The following is a 15,200-nucleotide window of genomic DNA, read 5'->3' as shown; positions in this document are numbered from 1 at the left end:
TACCACACCCCACCCACCCACCAGTGTGCTTGTTAGTTCTATTTTATTTTCCATATATCTTGCTGTTCATGCCTTTTGATTGCTTACCAAGCCAGAGACCACAAGGAGAACCTCACCCAGTAGAAGGCAAGAAAAGCACCATGAATCCATGTTGCATTCCCAGAGAGCTACAAACTATGAAATTCCAAATGGATTTTAGATATAGAGAGCCAAACATCATAAATTGGAACCTTTGACCTGTGTGAGGAATACTGTAGGATAAAGTCCATCAAACTTAACACAGCTCTGAAGTTGAATAGTTTATCCCTTTTGCTTTCAAAAGACAATCAACTGAGTGGGCCAGCCTGGGAGTTTAAATATCTAATCTTTGTTTCCTGATGAATGGCAATAAACCGCACATGATAAAAAAGGTCATCAATTAATTTTAAACTATATATCTATTCCTTCATTCAACAAGTCATTATTATAAAGCATCGATCAGTGGAGTATCCAAAAAATGCTTATAGATTTTGATCAATGATCAATTGAATGAAGTTATAGGGGAGATGAGCCTCCTTAAGACTTTGATTATATCTTCTTAGAGAGGATGTTCATGTTCACTGGGAATGAATTAGTTCTCTTGGGGAATTGTGGGGTACAATCACATACATTGGTTTTCAAAACTTCATTTGTAGTGGATTTATTAAAAGGGGATCATTTGAGGGGTTGCCCTTTCTTTTCCCTTTTCAGGAATATCCAGAAGGAGAGAGAGGTGAAATCAGGGACACAATAAGACAAAATAAACGTGGAAGCAAGCTTAGGGGCCAATCGAAATGTCTCATTTTACAAGTTTAGAAAATGAGGGCCTAGAGAGGTTAAGTGATTTATCTAAAGCTACACAAATAATAAATAGCAGAGCTGGGAATCAATGCCAGGTCCATCAACTCCAAATACTAAAAGGGGATTTTGGTCTCTAGATAGTTGAATAGTTATGGGGAAAGAAGAAAAAAAAGGAGACAAAGAATAAAGGTAAGGAATGGCTGGGAGATTAGAAAACTCATCTGTTGCCTCTGAGTTAGTCTCTGCCATGTGTCTTTGCTATGGGAATTTTCAGAAATGAAGCATGCTACCATTTGCTACTCCTCATTGTCAAGTTCTATAGAATTTGACAATGTTATTGAATGTTATCATTAAGTGAGTAAATAAGAAATATAATTGGAAACAGCAGAGCTGCATGGTACTAGACACAGAGTAGGTGCTTATATAGGGTTGTATAGGTTGGCCAGGAAACTCCAAGATCAATTTGATGGAATTATGAGAAGAGTTTTTGCTTGAGACTTTGATCTAATATCACTATGAAGGCTGTATGCATTGATGAGAGATGAATTGGTTGGCATGACCAATTGTTGGCTAATCAACTTTTTGACTGGAACCTATAAAAAGTGAGGTGTGGTGCTATTAGCCTTTCTTTCCCTTTGGGGGTACATGCCCAGGGAAAGTGAGAATCAACCAGAGAGTAAGCTTAACTTCGAGGGAACTTGGGGGTCTACTAATTATCTCCTTTAATCCCAAAAATAGCAGCAGGTTGCAATAGACTTCAGTTGCTACCTCTTCTTCACTGGGTCCAGAAACAAGTAAAGAAGAGGTAGCAACTGAAGTCTACTGTAGTCACATGTAGGCTCCACCACATATCCCAGGATAGGGCAATCAAGTGGCCAAAAGGTTGGTATATCTGAACTTCCCCTTCTTAGATAAAGGAAGTGAAGATTCCCTAGTAATATCAACTTCTGGAGAGATCAGGACCCGTCTTTCTGTTTAAAGGAGTGCCTGGACAGGATTAGCCCCTTGGAAAAGCTGCTGCAAAGAGAGAGCAATTCCATAGCAAAATAAATGTACAGCAACTACTTATCTCTACCACTGTCTAGATCCATATCTGGATCTAGGAACTGGTCCTCTATAGCACAAAATTGCTCCCATCTTTTGAGCCAAAAGACTGCCATCTCTGGGACAGTGGGAGTAGACTGCCTCTGGGAAGCAAAAATAATGATGTTAGCTAGCATGTTTGTATTGCTTTAATGTTTACAAAGCTCTTTACATATGTCAACTCATTTGATACTCATAAGAAGTAAGAATAGTATTCCTATTTCATAGTTAAAAAGTGAACACACAGAGATATTAAGCGATTTGCTGAGGATCACACAGCTGGTCAGTGTCCGAGGCAGGATTCAGACTCAGCTCTTACTGACTCTAGATCCCACATCCCATCTATTGTGCCTCCTAGTTCCCTCTATGCCAATATGTGAGCATTCCCTCCGCAAACCAAAGAACCAATGCCCTTCCAGATCTTTGCAAAAAGGGGGAAAGAGTCAGACTCTGCAGTTGCCCCTCCTCCCTCTTTTTATAAGTTCTGGCTCACAAAATCTTATGCCAACCAATTCACCATAAATATATGCATACAACCTCCAGAGAAATAATTAATCAAAAGCCCAAACAAAAGCCCACCTCCATGTAACCTCACCAAGCTGAACTGGGAACTCCCAGATCAACCCCTTCTATAAGCACCTACTGCGTGCATAATACCGTGCAGCTCTGATATTTCCAATTATTCTCATTGCTTACTCACTGAGTTATAAAATTCAATAATTCACAATGAGTCTCTAGAGCTTGAGAATATGGGGTAGCAAATGGTAGTATATTTCATTTCTGAACATTCCCATAGAGCAGTTGCAGACACAAAGGCATTAATGTAGGGCAACTGGTGAGTTTTTTAAATATTAAACTATTCCTTACCTTTATTATGTACCTCATATTTTTCCTTTTTTGCCTATTACTATCTATCTGTTAACTTGGGTGCTTTAACCCCTTTGGCAGTCTGGTAAAGCCTACTCCTATTCAAAATAATGCTTTTCAATGCATGAAATAAAAGATTACAAAAGAGATCAATTTTCTTGAAATATAATTATCATTTTTAAAAAAACAGCAAATTAACAGATCCTCCAGGTTAAGAATCTCTACTTTAATTCATGTAGAATCACTTCTAGCTTAATTTTCCTGATGTTGCTCTCAAAGCTAAAGAAATCTAATTATATTCTTGACCTGGAAAAGTGGGGGGAAGAAGCAGGCATCAAGGATGATGGAAAGAAGGCATCCCTGAAATAAGTGAATCACATACACACACACACACACACACACACACACACACACACACAAAATGACATAGATCCTTTGAAATGTTTCACCTTATGTACTATGCAATACCCAGCAAAGGTATTTTTTGGTCTCCTCCAGGCTCATTCCAGTTAGAATACATTAGAAAGCAATTTATTAGTAGTGGGCAATTTCAGGCCTCAAGAATGTATATCTGCTTCATCTAAAAGTTCTCGCGATTGAAAGCATTTTGTTGTTTTTATTTAGTCATATCTGACTCTTTGTGACCCTATTTGGCATTTTCTTGGCAAAGGTATGAGAATGGTTGGGCATTTCCTTCTCCAGTTCATTTTACAGATAAGGAAACTGAGGGAAGCAGAGTTAAGTGACTTGTCTAGTATCACACAACTAATAAGCATCTGGAGCTAGATTTGAACTCAGGATGCTGTCTTCCTGACTCCAGGTCCAGCAGTCAATCTACTGCACCACCCAGTTGCCCATATTTACTGAGGGCTAAAAATAGCTATCTATGAATCAGTAAAACATTCATCAGTATCCACAGTGTCAATGGTCATTTGACCCAAAGATACCAAATAATCTTTCTTATTGCTGATTGCCAAGTTATAAAACCACCTCTGATCATAATACCCAAGACAACAAGCTTGGACAGGGTGGCAAACTCCCAGTAGAGCAAGTTCCAATACTCAAAGGTGTAATAAATAATAATAAGAGACTATATTGATTGGTAATTGATAACTAACAGATCAGGCAGTTATCTTCTTTCTTCCATCTTTCCCTCCTCCCTCTATACCTCCCTTCCTCCCTCTTCCTCTCTTCAGCCTCCCTCCCCCTTCCTTCTTCTTTCTAAATCACTCAGGATGAGTTTATGTTTCACATGAATACTCTTTCTCTTCTTTATCTTAAGTAAGGGTTTATTGGGGAAGACAGGAAGTGATAAAGAATGGAAGTAAGAGGGTTGGGGATTTCCCTAATACTACAGTGAGTCTTAGATTGGAGGATGTTGGAATATAGTTCAATTGAGAGAAATGGCTAATAGGTCTAGAAGTTGAGTCACTATCATCAACAGAGCAAGTCAAAGAGATATTTGGACTTTTGTCCTTCTTTCTTCTGCCTTCAAAGTCACCAGACTTCCTTCACCTTGAGTCTCCAAAGTCCAAGAGAGGAAAACCTAGCCTTCTTCCCTCATACACGCCATACAGGGTCCAGCCAGCAGCTGGTTTTGCCTCCAACTATTTTTCCCGGTAACATTCCAAATAGAACCTTCTCATTTGACTGACAGGTCATCACTCAGCTACGCTTCTGCCTTTTTACATGCTTCCCAATTTCTCTCTTCCACAAAGGTCAATCATTCTGGGAACTGACCAAGATGCCAGGAAAAAAGCAATTGTTCTAAGCTTCCCTGTGGCCTTTGATTCAAAAAAGTATTTAATATTATATACAAAAATGATATTTCACTTGAAAAAGAGTTTCATTCAAGCACCTCAATAAAAAGAGAGGAGAACTGGACCTGTGATTTCACTGATGGAGGAAGCCTGAAGATGACCTCTATCAAGATAGGTTTAAATCTTCTCTGGGATTGAGTTACCTAGGATGGAGATGTCAACATGCTATACAGAGAATACTACCTAAATTAATCTGGTCAGAACTAGACTAAAATGTAATTGAAAAATGTTTAACAAATAAAAATACAATAGAATATAGATATTGTTAATGTGCAGTTTTCTAAGTCAATTTGCAGCCCCAAAGGATCTTTATCTATGATTTAGTGGCCCCCATTTCTAGTTAAGTTTGACACCAACAGCCTGGATAGAGTACTAGATATTAAATGACTTGTCCAGAATTGCATAGCCATTATGTCAGAGTAAAGACTTAAAATCAAGCCATGCTAGCTTTATATCCACTATATCCTACAGCCTTGGTGACCTCATAAAGACTTTAAGAAAAGGGTTAAGGGACTTCCACAAGCAAGAGACAAATAAGAAACAACTGACAGACCCCTGGGCTGTCCTAAGTCAAACTTAAGCTACCACTGGTACATGTGAGACACAGAAAGTGATGTAAAGAACGGTCTATATATTTTGCATCACTTCCTCTCGACTCTGGCTCTCACTCTCATATGGAGGTTGGGAACTCCTGGCCACGGTTTGGCATGTGCTGCTTGCCAGTGAGGTGACTGGGAGAAGCTCTGTAGTGTGGGTTAGGTGAGGCATCTTCCCTGAGCGACCTAGGTGAGATGACTAATTCCTCCTTTCCTTGACCTCCAACTCCTATCTGGCTTACCAGAGCAGTCCAATTCCTTTTCCTCTCTCTTTCTTCTTCTTAATTTCTTCCTCCTATTGTAATTAAACCACCATAAAAATCCCAAACTGACTTGAGTATTTTATTAGGATTGAATTTTAATCCCTGGTGACCACTAGTATAATATATTCAGTCAACAACCCTAATTTTTACCCTTAACATAATGGATATTTAAAGGATATTTTATTCCTACCAGAAGGAAATTCTCATGTTGATAGGGTCCTGCTGACACAAAAAGGACATAAAAGAACAAAATTCAAAAGGAAAATAAGAGAATGACAGTTGTCCACTCTACCTGTTTCTTCTCTGCACCTGAATCATGTAACCACTGCAGCCTACCACAAACTGCACTGCAGTTGGGTCTGCAAGATGGGAATGGCAAACCTTGAGGTGTATCTAGAATTACATCACTATATAAATATTTTCCACTAGATAGGTATAGATTCCACTCAGATTCCCCCAGTGAAGACTTTATTATTGACACTGCTTAGGCCTGACAGAAGTCTCTGCAATGTATGTAGGAGGAAATTTTATAGTATCTTTATAAATGTTGTCACCACCTTCCCTCCCTCCAACAATTACTCAGGTATAGTCAACAATCTTTGCTATTTCTGGGCATAAATTATTATTCATCTCTGGTATTTGAATACAAATACAAAGTGAAAACACAAAATACTGTTGTCATCTTTTGGAATATAGCTCCCAGCTCCTGTGTTACAGCAGAGAACCAAGCATTAAAAAGTCTGATCTGATAGCTCAGTTTCTAGATTGGAATGAAACAAAACACATAAATTCCATTTAAGCTTGAGCAAAACCAAGTTAATTTCAGTATAGCAGAGGAAGGCTATTTGATGAGAATTCCATGTTGGTCAGCTGAGCTCAGCTTTCCAGTGTCAGGATTGGTCATGCAATCTTGTCTATCAGGAGACTGACAGAAGAATCAGATGGCTATATATTTGTCCCTAAAACACCACCGCCCAGCCCTTTAACGTCCTGAGACGATTCAGCTTCCAGAACAGTTTCAATGCCTCTTAAAGGAAAAAGAAAAAAACAGTTTAGCTCACATGCCAGGGGACCTCAGAACTTATTCTTCATACCAGAGAGGAATGTAGAACCAGTCTTTGTACTTGAAAGACAAGACTATCATTCAGTGGTACATGTCCCCCCCCCCCCCAAGGAGGGAATTGCATGTGTCCCATGCTGTCAGGGCTTATGAAATCCTCCACAACTCCTATCTTTAGTGGGAATTTTAAGGAATATATCTTCCTAGAAAGCAAGAACTGCTATTTAGTGGTCCTTTTGGCCAAATAAAGTCAATATGTGATCATTCCATTCAATACAATCCAAGTCAATTATGAGTGGTCAACTGGAATGTACCCAACACTATTAAACATGTACTACTTTCAACTCCCTCATTTCACATAGAATGTGCCATTTGAAGGAAAGCACTTTCCCATGCAAGGAGTTGGGGGGAGGGAATGATCTTGCCTTGGATTCAGAGCCCAGGTTCAAATTCTATCTCTCACATTTACAAGCTTGGTGATCATAGCCAAGTTGCTTAACTTCTATAAGTTTCATATTCCTCATCTGTATAATGGGGACAATGCTATCTGTGGTACTTACTGTACCTTACAGGATTGATAGGAGAATGTAATAACATAATGGATATAGAGTATTGGGTAAACCAAAACCATATAATTGTCTGGTACTGTTAGGATAGGAAAATAAAAACATTTCTTGATACACCTTCTCCAGGTTTTTAGGATACCTTGTTCTCCTCCTACCTATCTGACCTCTCCTTTTCAGTCTGCTTTACTGGATCCTCATCCAGATCATGTCCTCTGGGTCTCTGAGGATTTATCCTTGGTTCTCTTCTCTTCTCCCTCTATACTACTTGGTGATTGCATCAGCTCCACTGATAGTCCTCAAATCTACCTTTCCTGCCCCAACCTCTCTGCTGACTTCTAATCTCACCTCTCAAACTGCCTCAGATATTTTGAGTTGGATTTCCAGTAGCTAACTTAAATTTAACATGTCCAAAACCAAATTCTTTATCCCCCAAAATCCTCCCTAATCCCTGCCTTCTCTATTTCTGTAGAAGGCAGCATCACCTATCCAATCTCTTCAACCCACAACCTAGGTGTCATCTTTGACTCCTCACCTCCCATATCCAAAATGTTGCCAAGACCTAGCGATTTCAACATCTCCCAAATATTCTCCCTTCTTTCCCCTGACACTATTATAGCAGCCTACTGTGTCTGCTTGCCTAAAGTCTCTCTCCATTCCAATCCATTTTCCATTCAGCCCCAAAGTATTTTGTCTAAAGTAAAGTTCTGGGGGCAGCTAGGTGACTCAGTGGATTAAGAGCAAGGCCCAGAGATGGGAGGTCCTGTGTTCAAATCTTCAGACACTTCCTAGCTGTCATTTAACTTCCTGGACAAGTCACTTAACCCCCATTACCTAGTCTTTACTGCTCTTCTGCCTTGGAACCAATATACAATTGATTCTGAGATAGAAGGTATAAAAGGAAATTCTTTATTCTCTTTGTCTATTTTGAGTTAACACTTGATTAACACTAACTTAAGTACCCCTACTTAGTACCTCCACAGACTGTGAAGTGTGAATCAGACTTTCTTTTAGTACTCCTACTTAGTATCTCACCAGACACTAAGTAAAAGTATTCACAAGTCATTTGCTAAAGTGGGTAATAACTCAATCAATCAGGAAATTGTGAATCACCTACAGACAATAAGAAGTGGATCCTGCAAGACACTGCCCCCGCCCCCAGGCAGTGCTAGATCATTTGAAAGCTGTGATTGGCCCCTGTGAAGAGGGGAAGGGACAAGAAGTCACTATAAAAGTCCTGAATTTCTGGGGCTAGACTAGGGTGGGCTTCAGGAGTAGTCCTTGACAGACCTTCAGCTGAACTGCCTCTTGGAGGGAACTTGGGTGAGTGAATAGCTAGCTTTCCTTTCCTGACTTCTGGAGAGAGATTAATTCTGGTCTGTAAACCCCAAAACTGTAAGGATAATTTTAGTGTTTTGACTTAAAATCTAATAAGTGGTTGCATGGGAAATTCCCAAATATGAAAATACCCAAGTCAGCTGGGGATTTATGGAGATTTTAATTAATATAAAAAGAAAGAATTAAGGAAAGGGGAGAGAGAGAGAGAGAGAGAGAGAGAGAGAAAGAGAATTAATCTAAACTGCTCTGGTTCAGCCTGAGCCAAGCAGTAGTTAAAGGCTTTGGCCAAAGTGGCCTCCCTGAGCCTAAATGAAAGGGGAGTCAGTCTTATAACTCACCACAAGACCATCTCCAAGCAAGCTCCAGTCCTCCACTGAATCTCCTGAACTAAGTTCAGAATCCAACTTTACTCCAAACTCAATTGCCTCCTAACTTTTTACCCCTTCCTTTTAAAGAAATTTTCTCTTATGTCACCTCCCCTAAATTTTCACATCTACCAATCACAGTAGACGCTTTTTTCCAGGACTTCCCATTCTTAGTTCTCATCTTCTTTGGTTCTCACCTTCTCTGATTAAATTAAATCTTCTGAGTACTTCACACCTCTTTGTTAAGCTTGCCTTTTGTAAGTTACTTGACCTTTTGTAATTAATTTAACCTTTATAGGTACTTAACACCTTTTTGTATTAAATCTAAAAATACACCTAGCTTAAGATTCTAGCTTTACTATAAGGTATGAGTTAGGGACTTTCATTGTTCAATTAGGAGTTTACAACTTTATCTTCCCCTAAGGTACTGTCTGAGTAGGGTGGAGTAATTTTTAAAATTCCCAATACATTCCTGATTCTTGTTAGACCAAGTATCTCCATTGTTACAATAAGGAATAGCTAAACCACATTTTCTAAGGTACAGTCTGGGTAGTTTTTAAGATTCACAGGTCAAGGATTAACAAGCAAGTCATGCCAGGCTGAGTCAAGCACCAGAGCAATATTTAATGTGATAGGCTAAATATATATTCTCTACAATCTTTTTTTATTTCTCAACTTTCACTCTCTCCACCTATTTTGTAAATAAAAACTATTGTGGAGTAATTTTTAAAATTCCCAATACATTCCTGATTCTTGTTAGACCAAGTATCTCCATTGTTACAATAAGGAATAGCTAAACCACATTTTCTAAGGTACAGTCTGAGTAGTTTTTAAGATTCACAGGTCAAGGATTAACAAGCAAGTCATGCCAGGCTGAGTCAAGCACCAGAGCAATATTTAATGTGATAGGCTAAATATATATTCTCTACAATCTTTTTTTATTTCTCAACTTTCACTCTCTCCACCTATTTTGTAAATAAAAACTGTTGAAAGTTATTTTGATTTGATCTATAATATTTTAAATTGGTGACCACCATGTTATTTATAATTTTCATATATTTTAGTTAAACCCTTAATTTTAATTCCTTACAAAGGTAAGGATTTGTAAAAATAAAATGAAGGTCCAATGACATCAACTCCTACTCAATAAACTCTAGGGGTTCCCAAAATCAAATACAAAATTCCTTCTTTGGCATTAAATGTTCTTTAAAACTTAATCCCTTCCTATTTTCCAGTCTTCTTACACCTTATTCCCAACCACATACTTTTCAGTCCAGAAACACTAAACTCATCACTATTCTATGCTCCAAGCATTTTCTCTGACTGTCCACCATGCCTGAGATGCTCTTCCCTCTGCTCTGACTACTGACCTCTTTGGCTTCCTCTAAATGTCAATTAATAGTTGATCATTTACAGAAAGCCTTTCCCAACTCTTCTTAATTCTAGTACTTTTCCTATACCCTGTATGTAGCTTATTTGTACATTTTTATTTGTCATCTCACCCATTAGATTGTGAGGTCCTTACTGGCATGGACTACCTTTTGCCATTTTTTGTATCCCTAGAACATAGCAAGAAATCAGCACTTTGTACAAGTCTGAATTTCAAGGCCATAAGACATCTTTCCCTTTTTGCACTTATCTTCTTAGGATTATAGCTCCCAAATTTTCTAATTACAACTTTAGACCACTTGGATCATGAGTTATTATAACCATGTTTCACACGTATATTGTGCTTTAGAGTTTACAATAATATCCCTGTCAGATAGGCAGTCTACCCACGATTATTTCCATTTTATATATATAAGAAGAAACTCCAGAGGTTAAGTGAATTACCTGGATGTCTGTCACTCAGCATGTGTCAAAGCAAGGAAAATAAGCCTTTTGACATAAGAGCAATGTTCTTCTCCACACTGATTGGATTGGGAAGCAAGTTTCCTTTCCTCAGAGTCTTAGTTCCAACACTTAGCACAGTGCTTGGCATATAGTAGGCACTTAATATATGATTATCGACTGACTGGCAGACTACTTTCTTGTGGAAATAGATGTTCATCCTCCCTTCACTGAAAAAATAGGAGCATGGGTGTTGAACATGGTAGCTACCATCAGACATAGTCAAGAAGGGTTTGTTATACTGGGGTTTTTTCTCTTTCTTTTTCTCATCATTGTTACAAAAAATTACTTGCTAAGAAGGGGAGGTAGAGGGACATATATGGAAACATGACATAAAAAGAAAAGATCATTAAATTGATTTTAAAACAGATATTGGAAAATATGTTGTATATTTAACTCATTTCCATTTCACCATATTATTCCACTATAGCTTCCAGTAGTGTTTTCATTACAAGCCTGTTTCTTTCTCAATTCCAACCTTCTAAAATTCCATCTCTCCTAAATAGTTCACATTTATACTGCATTTTATGGTTTATAAATCACAGTCCTCACAAATGCCCTTTAGAGCAAGTAATCACTACCCCATTTCAAGCAAAAGGAAATTTAGACTCAGAGTTAAGGCAACTTGCCCACAGTCAAGCTCTGTTCCTCTGACTTCAAGTCCAAAATGCTTTACAACAATAAAGTCAAATGCAAATAGAAAGTGGGCTACTAAACCCTACTTAAGGATCCCTTTGGGTCTCATATTGACTTAGAAAAACACATATTAACATTATTTCTGTTCTATTGTATTTTTATTTATTCCATAAACTTCTCAGTTATATTTCAACCTGTTTCAGATTATACTCAGGGAGTGTTGTACTTCTTTCTGTGGTTGATAACTCTAGACCATAGAGCTCATGAAGAAATAATGAAAGAAAATGAAAATACATAAGCAATTCCAATTAAGGGAACCACTTAGTAACAACTTAGACATCTAAAAAAAATGTAAGTGTGGGTATCTATAGTTGAAAACTTGTGACTGAGTTAACATGAAGACTTTTGATTAAAAGAGAGTAGGATATTTTATTAATATTCATATATGGAATTTGGAAGGAGGTAAGCAGAACTACATGATATGGAGTCAAACACTGCTGTTTCCATTAAACATAGGTACACGGTGCCCAGTGTTTGTGTAGGAGATGTACTGTTTACTGAGCCTCACCACGGTTTAATGGAATGAGCACTATTCTTGGAGTTAGAAAACCTGAATCCTGACTCCTGATACTTAGCTTTGTGGCTTTGGGTTAGTCACTTAATTTCTTTGAGTCTTAGTTTTCTCGCTGGGGATGGTATATACTCTCACAGCATTTTTTAAAGAATGTCCTTTATAAGTCTTTAAAAGCTATATAAATGTGTGCTACTGATAACCTACCTCCTGGGGAAGTACTGAGAACCCTGGGCTATAAATTATATCTTGGTATTGTGTGATGGGTGTGCCTCCAGCAAATACTTGCATTCCTAGAGAGTCTTAGTCAGCATTCACCAGATGTCTTAGGCTATGATCCTGTTGATAAAAATAAAAAATTTTAAAGACAGGAGCACTAAATGAAAGGATCAGACCCTAGGAACTTTACAGCCTGTGTCAATATGAACCTATCCCCAACTGCACAATCATGCTGATGGTGCTGACCTGTGCTTTGACAGGTGCTGTTGTAGGTGATATTGTTTCTAGCAGTTAACCTTGTTCTATGATGCAAGAAAAAAAAGGAACTCATTCAATAAAAATTTATTTCATGCCTACTACATGCCACATACTGCCAATGATAGTACAAAAGGGAACTGTGGTTTGCCAGAGAAAGGATAATAGGTCAGATGATTAAAGATTCAAAACTATTGTACAAAGAATCAAGCCATTCCCCAATTGATAAATGGGCAAAGGACTTGAATAGGTAGTTTTCAAATAAATAAGTCAAAACTATCAATGAGCACATGAAAAAGTGTTCTAAATCTCTCAATTAGAGAAATGAAAATCAAAACAACTCTGAGGTACCACCTCACACCTAGCAGATTGGCCACTATGACAGTAAAGAAAAATAATGTTGGAGGAGTTGTGGCAAAATTGGGACACTAATGTATTGATGGTGGTGCTGAGAATTGATTGAGCCATTCTGGAAGGCAATTTGGAACTATGTGCAAAAGACTTTAAAAGACTGCCTGCCCTTTGATTCAGCCATACCACTGCTGGGTTTGTACACCAAAGAGATAATAAGGAAAAATACTTGTACAAAAATATTTATAACCATGCTCTTTGTAGTGGCAAAAAAAAAAATTGGAAAATGAGAGGATGCCCATCAATTGGGGAATGGCTGACTAAATTAGGGTAATATGTTGGTGATGGAATGCTATTGTGCTGAAAGGAATAATGAACTGGAAGAATTCCATGTGAACTGGAAAGACCTCCAAAAATTGATGCAGAGTGAAAGGAGAAGAACCAGGAGAACATTGTACACAGAGACTGATGCATTATGGCATAATTAAATGTAATGGACTTCTCTACTAGCAGCAATGGAATGATCCAGGACAGTTCTGAAGGACTTAAAAGAAGGAACTGTGGGAGTAGAAATGCAGAAGAAAAACATATGATTGATCACATAGTTCAATAGGGATATGATTGGGAATGTTGATCATTCTTGGAAATAGGTTTTGAATAATGATACATGTATAACCCAGTGGAATTGCTTGTCAACTCCAGGAGGGGGGAGGGAAGAGGGAAAGGAAAGAACATAAATACCATGGAAAAATATTCTTAATTAATTAATTAAACAAAAAGGGGGATGCCCCCTAATGCCTCCTTGTCATTGTGTCTGTCAATCTTTTTTTCTTCTTTCTTTTAATTACCCAAATTCTGGTTACACTCTCCATGAAAAGTACAATATCTTTTTTGCCCATATACACCCTGGTAAGACAATCCTAAATTGTATAGACACCAGATATGGAATAATTCACTGGGGAGACTAGCATGTTAAACTCTCAGAATCAAAATTGGGGAAACTTAACATGCTGACCTCCCAAAGAATCAGAGGGGGAATTGTGTGAAGTTAACATTAAAAATCGTAACCCCTTATCTGGCTCATGCTTAAGGTAGGACATATTGTGACAGAGCAGTTTCTGATTTCTGGAATGGGCTGGTAGAAGCCCCCCTGGGTGACCTCTGATGTGGTGACCAGCATGGACACATGCCTCAGATTGCCCAATCAGAGAACCAAATAGAATAATATCAGTAGTGATGAGAGAGACCTGGACCAAGGAGGAGTCAGCCTTTTTTCCAGCTCAGGTCCCATATTGTATGAAGTTTTTCCTTGCTCTGCCCAGGAGCTTCTTATCTGATCTTTCACATGCTGTTTGTGGCTGACTGCCCATTTGTGGTGGGCTTCCCTTGCCTTTGCAGCTGCTTGTAGCCATTCTGGGCCCATAAGATTAGAACCATCAGACTGGGAATCTGGGAACTAAAGACTTGCAACTGGGTAGGAGACTTTGAGTAGTCAGGACAATCTGCTTAACTTTTTCTTCCTCTTTTTCTTTCTCTTTACTAGTAATTTATAAATTTAATATAAAGTCTCCAAGATTTGTTTTAATTATAAGATTGTCTTTTTTTCTGACAATCTCTTCTTTTTTTTTAAACCCTTACCTTCCATCTTAAAATCAATATTTGGTTCCAAGGCAGAATAGTGGTAAGGGCTAGGCAATGGGGGTTAAGTGACTTGCCCAGGGTCACACAGCTGGGAAGTGTCTGAGGTCAGATTTGAACCTAGCACCTCCCATCTCTATGCCTGGCTCTCAATCCACTGAGCTAACCAGCTGCCCCTCAATCTCTTCTTAAAAACGTTATTCACTCAGTATACTTCTGCCTTCTTACCAATACCTGTATGAAGTGTACCTTGCCATTTAGATAAGAAATGGCAAAATATTTCACACTAAATTATAAAAGTAGGATAAAGTCTGACTCTACTGCCTCATTGTGGTATGCAGCTGAACCTGGGTACTTGAAGTTTATGCGAATAAAGCATAGGTCTGGAAGTCTCTGCTCAGCTGCAAGACTTAGAGTACAATCCCAGTGAACACCACCTACTTACTGCGCAAGGGCAAACATCTCTAAATGCAGAGAGATGCATTTCCAGGAGTTTGTCTACAAGATGACTGTGGCGGTCAATGAAGCAGAGTAAAATATATAGTTAGTGGTCATCATCTTCTTTTGTCTCATTATTTTACAGTTAAGGTGGTAAAGTAGCCGAAGAGGGGGCAGCAGGTGATAAAAATCAGAGTTTTTAAACCATTTATAAATATCAACTTAATCTACTAAATTAAGAAAACTGCTGAAGTTATTAATTACCTGATAAGGTATGGTAGAAATAATCACTATTAAAAAGAATGACTTGTAACAGAGAAGACTTGTATAAAGGTCAGCGGCCCCATAATATTACTGCACTTTAAATAATAGTTCATTGTGTTCTCATATCTATATGATGCTGTAAATTCCATAAGGTCAGGTTGATA

General features: G+C 38.2%; 1 protein-coding gene and 1 non-coding gene across 2 annotated transcripts in view; both read right to left on the bottom strand.

Annotated features, from left to right (window-relative positions):
• MEP1B (meprin A subunit beta) overlaps window positions 1-15,200 on the bottom strand; it is a 65,977-nt gene that overhangs the window by 42,575 nt on the left and 8,202 nt on the right. The window lies entirely within an intron of this gene.
• Window positions 1,577-1,633, bottom strand: MIR12338 (microRNA mir-12338). The gene has a single exon (NR_162882.1). It is a non-coding gene; the product is annotated as a microRNA mir-12338 (primary transcript).

This window comes from Monodelphis domestica, chromosome 3 (assembly GCF_027887165.1).
Source record: "Monodelphis domestica isolate mMonDom1 chromosome 3, mMonDom1.pri, whole genome shotgun sequence".
Classification (NCBI taxonomy): Eukaryota; Metazoa; Chordata; class Mammalia; order Didelphimorphia; family Didelphidae; genus Monodelphis; species Monodelphis domestica.
This window is presented reverse-complemented; position numbering and strand designations above follow the sequence as displayed.